General features: G+C 42.0%; 1 protein-coding gene across 1 annotated transcript in view; it reads right to left on the reverse strand.

Moving 5' to 3' along the window:
- Positions 1-5,445, reverse strand: part of LOC148774286 (uncharacterized) — a 69,844-nt gene extending 64,399 nt beyond the window's left edge. Inside the window, exons 1-2 of the mRNA XM_088830477.1 lie at positions 5,406-5,445; positions 4,737-4,820 (exon numbers count right to left, since the gene is read on the reverse strand). The gene's annotated coding sequence lies outside the window, so the exon portion shown is untranslated. The remainder of the gene's footprint in view (positions 1-4,736; positions 4,821-5,405) is intronic.
- Positions 5,446-6,000: the final 555 nt, after the last annotated feature.

Consider the following 6,000-nt stretch of genomic DNA (forward strand, 5'->3'; position numbering starts at 1 on the left):
GGCAGAGCTTAAACTTTACTTCAGTTTATGTACTTTAGACTTTAACTAATAACACACAGATTCACAGAGACAACTCTTAAGAAAAGTTGATAGAACTTTCTGTAACTGTAAAGAATACTAAAGACAAGAAAAGTTTTAGTCACTCAGTCATGTCCCATTCTTTGTGACCCCATGGACTCTAACTTCCAGATTCCTCTGTCCAAGAAATTCCCAAGCAGGAATACTGGAATGGGGAGTCATTCCCTTCCCCAGAAGTTCCTCAAAAAAAACAAAGCAAAAAGAAAAGAAGAAAAAATTGATTAAGTCATGTTAAGATTTTCATACACGTGGTTCAGTTCAGTTGCTCAGTCATATCCAACTCTTCACGATCCTAGCCCACAGCGCACCAAGCCTCCCTGTCCATCACCAACTCCCGGAGCCTACTCAAACTCATCAACACTGAGTACAGACATACACTCAAATGGGGCTATATGCTCATTAGGAGGAAGAGAGAAAATTTTTCATGTCACTACACTCAGGTAATTTTCAATGGATTAAAAACGTACATAATGTTTGAAGATGATATTCTTTATTTGCACTGAGCTGTATTTTAAATGTTAATACAGCTGAGCATACATTAGGACTAATAAGATTCTTGTAAACATTTTCGAAAATACAAAACTGTGATGAGACTCTGTGATGTTAGCATGGAGTGTACAGGAAAAGATTAGACCTGGGCTTGGGATGAAAACCCCCACTCCCAAAACCCAGCATCTCACTCACACATGAGAATGTTCATTTTCCAAACCAGAAAGAAAGTAAGAAGACATGAAGTCACTCCGTTAATTGTGATAGTTTAGCTGCATCCCTCACTTTTTCTTTCCAAGACACTTGTTCAAGTCACATGGAAAAACAAATTCATAGCATGGGAATCTCACAGGAACACCTAAGCCAGTAAACATGAGTCATGGGCTAAGAAGTACATGGAGGAATGCATTATCACTGCATGGGTATTTTGGCACTATTACGGAAACTATCATCTGAATCTATCATTAAAAAATGTTAGTTCGGGGACTTTGTGATGATCCAGTGACTAAGACCCTGAGCTCCCAGTGCACGGAGCTCTGGTTCTTTCCCTGATCAGGAAACCAGATCCCACACGCTGTAGCTAAGAGTTTACATGTCACAACCAAAGAACCTGAAAAATACAAGGATAACTGAAGATCCTACCTGCCACCAGAAGACCCAGTGCAGCCAAATAAATTTTAAAAATGGGTTGTAAATGAACTTCACTTCATATATGCCTTCCCTGGAAAAGACTCTGATGCTGGCCAGGATTGGGGGAAGGGGGAGAAGGGGACGACAGAGAATGAGATGGCTGGATGGCATCACCGACTCGATGGACATGAGATTGAGTGAACAGTCAGACACGACTGAGCGACTGAACTGAACTGAATGTTGTGGTCCTTTAACAGACTGGAACCTGGTGGTCCAGAGTTAACAATAAGAAAGTAAAAGAGAGAAAGAGGCTAATATTCCCTGGTTTACGCAAAAAACCAATAAAGTCCTTGACACAGGGCTTGTACCGCTCATGAAGGCACAGGACGTCCTCTCGAGGAGGTCTTGAAAACCCTGGCAAGAAATTGAGCTCGGCAGGTTTCCATGCTCCAGAGAATTAGGCTGAGGGAGAGAGAGAGAGCGAGAGAAAGAAAGAAAGACACAGGGACCCAAGAGCTGATGGAACAAGGGTGCTTAAATGATCGTTGTGTGAGCATATATAGGCTGTTAAGGAATTTCTTTGACAATGATATAGATCAGAAAACCAAACATGTATAGTTACCATTACCAAGGAATTAACAATGGTCATAAGGTCAGAACACAATCCATATCTCAAGAGGGAGGGTGGTGACTAGGCAGATTTACCTAAGGGAAAGAGTTCACTGAAGGTAATCCATGCTTGCGATAAATCTCGTTATCTCAGTCCTGGGCGCAGGACTGAACGGGTGTTATACTATAATATGATTTTTAAACAGCAATATTTTCTACAGTAATCCTAACCCCAAAAAAGATGAGAAATGACCCACACGCCATTTCAGAAACTATTCTGATCTGGAAAAGAAATGATAAAATAATCAGAACAACATGGGCATATTTATTTTTGAGTGTGGTATTTGTATAACCCAGGATGAATTGTCTATCAAGGAAACAGGTAATATTTTTAAAAAGCATACTCTGACCCAAGAGCTCTGGAGTGGGAGAAATGTGCCATTTATTTTAACAAGCTTAACTGTTTTCTTAGTATTGTTAACAAGCTCCTTTTAACTGGTGATGTTCAAAATTCCGCTGCATGAATACCATTTTAAACAGTAATGAAATACAATAGTAAGGTAAGCATTCATACTTACTTTTGAACTTCAAGTGTTTTACAAATTTTACAGTTCAAATATGATAGCACCCTCAGTAGCAACAATCATTTGAACTATTCAGGATATACTATATATCTTTCTGAGAATTTTTACAGAGTCTTGGATGTGTAACAGAAATAATTTAAAATCAGTTTTGTTGTTGTTCCACCTTTTTGCAAATATGTAGCAAACATTCCTTAAACAGGTTAAATTTACTTCACTTTATGTACTCTAAACTTTAATAATACACACACAAATGTATAGAGACAACTCTAAAGAAAGTTCACAGAAGTTTCTCTGTGAAGAATACAAAATACAAGAAAAATAAGTGATCAAATCATTGAATATTTTCATGCATACATATATTAAAATGGAACTACATATTCATTTCACTAGAATGAAATAACCTAAAGCCATGGAAAATATGTACGAACAATTTTCAAAGGTTAGAATAAATATAAATATTCATGAAATGATGATGGCTTTTATATAAACTCTAGGTTTCTGCCTGAACACAAAGATGCACAAACACACTTAAAGTAAAAGCAACCTTCTATAAGTAACAGATCCTTAGGAAGAAACATTTTTAATCCATCTCTTCTTGTAAAACTCAAGTGTATTTTAGCATTTATGGTAAAACAAAAATGTACAAACTGTGCATGAATGCATGCTAAGTCACATCAATCATGTCTAACACTTTGCGAGCCCAGGGACTGTAACCATCCAGACTCTTCTGTCCATGGGATTTCCCAGGCAAGAATACTGGAGGGGGTTGCCATTTCCTTCTTCAGGGGACCTTTCCAACCTGGGGATCAAACCCAGTTCTCCTGCATTGGCAGGCAGATTCTTTACCATTGAGCCACCTGGATTCACTGAAAACAATTTCTTCTCTTTAGTAGGAATGATCAAAAACACAACATGAGAAACAGTCTACATCTTATTAGCAAATATACCATGACACCTATTTAGAACACATTTCCAGACCGATGTGAAGAAACTGTAAACCTTTACTGAAGCACATAAAGTCTGAAAATCACAAGTTTTACTTGAAAGACATGGTGACATAAAGACTTCAGTGACTGCAAATTCAGAACAATTCAAACTCAAAACAAACATGGATATTTCAAATATAAGTCTCAGCTGTATCTAGGAGAGCCAACAAAATTTGGAACTTTTACAAGAGAAAACCTAAATAGAGGGAAATTACAGGTTTCTGTAATTACAATCTGTAAATGTGTAATTCTGCCAAATTACAGATAAAGTTATTATTGTATAGACTAGTAAAACTTCAAAACAAATGATGCAAAATAGTTACAAGGTAGCCAAAGAAGCTCACCTAAAGAGAGACTTGGACATTATTTTGAACAATAAAATAGAAGGTAAACACAATATTTTTAAATAATGCAACAAGTGATGTATTCCGAGGTAAAAACAAAAATCAGAGGGGGGAAAAAAACTCAAAGGGCATACAGGAAAGATTTAGGTTTCAGCTTCGTGTAATAAAGAATTTAGGGACTTGCCTGATGGTCCAGTGGTGAGAAATCTGCCTGTCAATGCAGAGGACACGGGTTCCATCCCTGGTCAGGGAAGATCCCACATGCCTTGAAGCAACTAAGCTAGTGTGCCACAGCTACTGGCGCCCACCTGCTCCAGAGCCTGCCAGTTATTAATACAACCACTGAACCCGTGCCTTAGAGCCAGAGCTCCACAAGATAGTAGCGCCTCCTAATCACAACAGAGAAAGCCCAAGCCCATCAGCAAAATCCCAGTATAGCCAAAACTAAATAAATACTAAAACTAAAAAAAAGAATATGGCAGGCTTTGGTCCCCGGTTGTGGAAGTTTGTTAACTACTCTTGGAATTTAAGTGTTTTTTCCCTTGGAATTTCCTTAGTGACTGAAATGGCTTTATTACTTTCCGTGGGCCCTGATTACTTATGCTAACATGACCTATGGTGGGCCCCTAGTTTAATAATGGGATGACTCAGGTTGTGAGGCTGGCCATTTCACGAAGACCAACGAAGTGACTAGAGACTTGTGACTTTGAGCCAGGTGGGCTTATTTGCCCAACCTCTAAGCAGGGGACAATGCTGGAGATGGTTATCAAGCCTATGTAGCTAAACCCCAATAAAAACGCGGGACATAAAAGCTTGAGTGAGCTTCTCTGGCTGGCAATACTCTGTTTTCTGTCACACGGATGTGCCAGGAGGGCAATGGGTCCCTAGGGATCATGACCCTAGGGTAAATTCAAACAAACTCATTCAGAAGTTAAGAAGCTTATCAGGTAAAAAAAAAAAACAGCATTTCAGGAAAGAGAGACAGAACCAAGAAACAAAAGGACTATGCCTCTTACCTCGGAATGAGTCATTTCTGACTCCTTGCTTTTCTCTTCCTCTGGCCTTCCTTCTCAGGTAAGATCAGTCTTGGGAAGTGACCCCTGAGTGTTCAAAATAGCCTGTTCAAGACTTAGAAAAATACACCTAGGTCCCTGTAACATAGCCCCACACACAGGGAGGATCTCAACACAATCCTCTACGGCCACTGATACAGCAGGGATTCTGGAACACAGAATCAAACGAGGTGCTTTTAGTTTTACTCTTCTCTTCAGAACTCGCGGCCCGGCTTGTGAAAACCACACGTTCTAGGCTGACCCTCCCCTTCAAACCTTAGGCGAGACCCTGACCAAACTCCATACAGAATAGAGCCTCCTTCACCTCTTCGTGCATCAGGGACCTAGGGGTTGCGCAATGCAGGACTTGAAGCAGCGGCCTCTACAAGTTAGAAGGTAGAAGTGCCCGAGAAGGACGTGGTTCTAGAACGATACTAACAGTAAGCGGACGTGGGCCCCAGGGACCCGGCAGGTAAGCGAACGGACTGCAGAACTCACGGCGATGCGAGGACACACTGGGGACGCCAAAATGGTCCCGGTAGTTTGATCGTCCACAGAGACCCCCGAAACCCACGTGTGAAGGACCACAGGCTGAGGGACTACGAGATCCGGGTCCTAAACAAACAAACTCACCAGAACTCTCCGTCGATCACTTCACTCCATTCCGGGTCTGCAGGATACTGCGCACGCGCGGGCGGAAGATCCGGCACAGGGAAGGTGACTGCGCTCCGCCGCGGCCAACCAGAGGCGACGTAAGCGGAGAGGGTGGGGCGAGGCCCGAAGCGCCGGGAGGTAGGGGCGGGGCCAGTGGGGGCGGAGCCTGGTCCCCCTCACCTGGGCCCCTGTCAGGTTTGTGGCTGTTGGCCCTTCTGTCCAGCTGTGCTCCCTTTCTCTGCCTTTTGACGCCTTTAAATCTCTTCGATTTCCTCTGGAGCAGAGCTGCTTCCTGCCTGTTCTAACTTACTGTTTCACACAGCTGAGGGCAAAAGAGACGAATTTTGAGAGCTGCCGCTATGGGAAGCCGAGATGTTTTCAGCAAGTTGAAAATCGGGGAAAATTCAAAAGCCCTTTGTGTGAGTTGTGAAGGTGGGTGTCTCCTCAGTGACGAAAAGTAGAATGTAATCACTCAGATGCTCCGTTGGGAGGAAGCCTCAGTAATTGTAACCAGAGACCTACTTAACAACAGGGCAGCTGGCCTTTCCCTTCGGAAGTGATTCCAGAAAGGAAG

The sequence above is a fragment of the Moschus berezovskii genome, chromosome 22, assembly GCF_049115385.1.
Source record: "Moschus berezovskii isolate FMDL1 chromosome 22, NW_MosBer_1.0, whole genome shotgun sequence".
NCBI lineage: Eukaryota > Metazoa > Chordata > Mammalia > Artiodactyla > Moschidae > Moschus > Moschus berezovskii.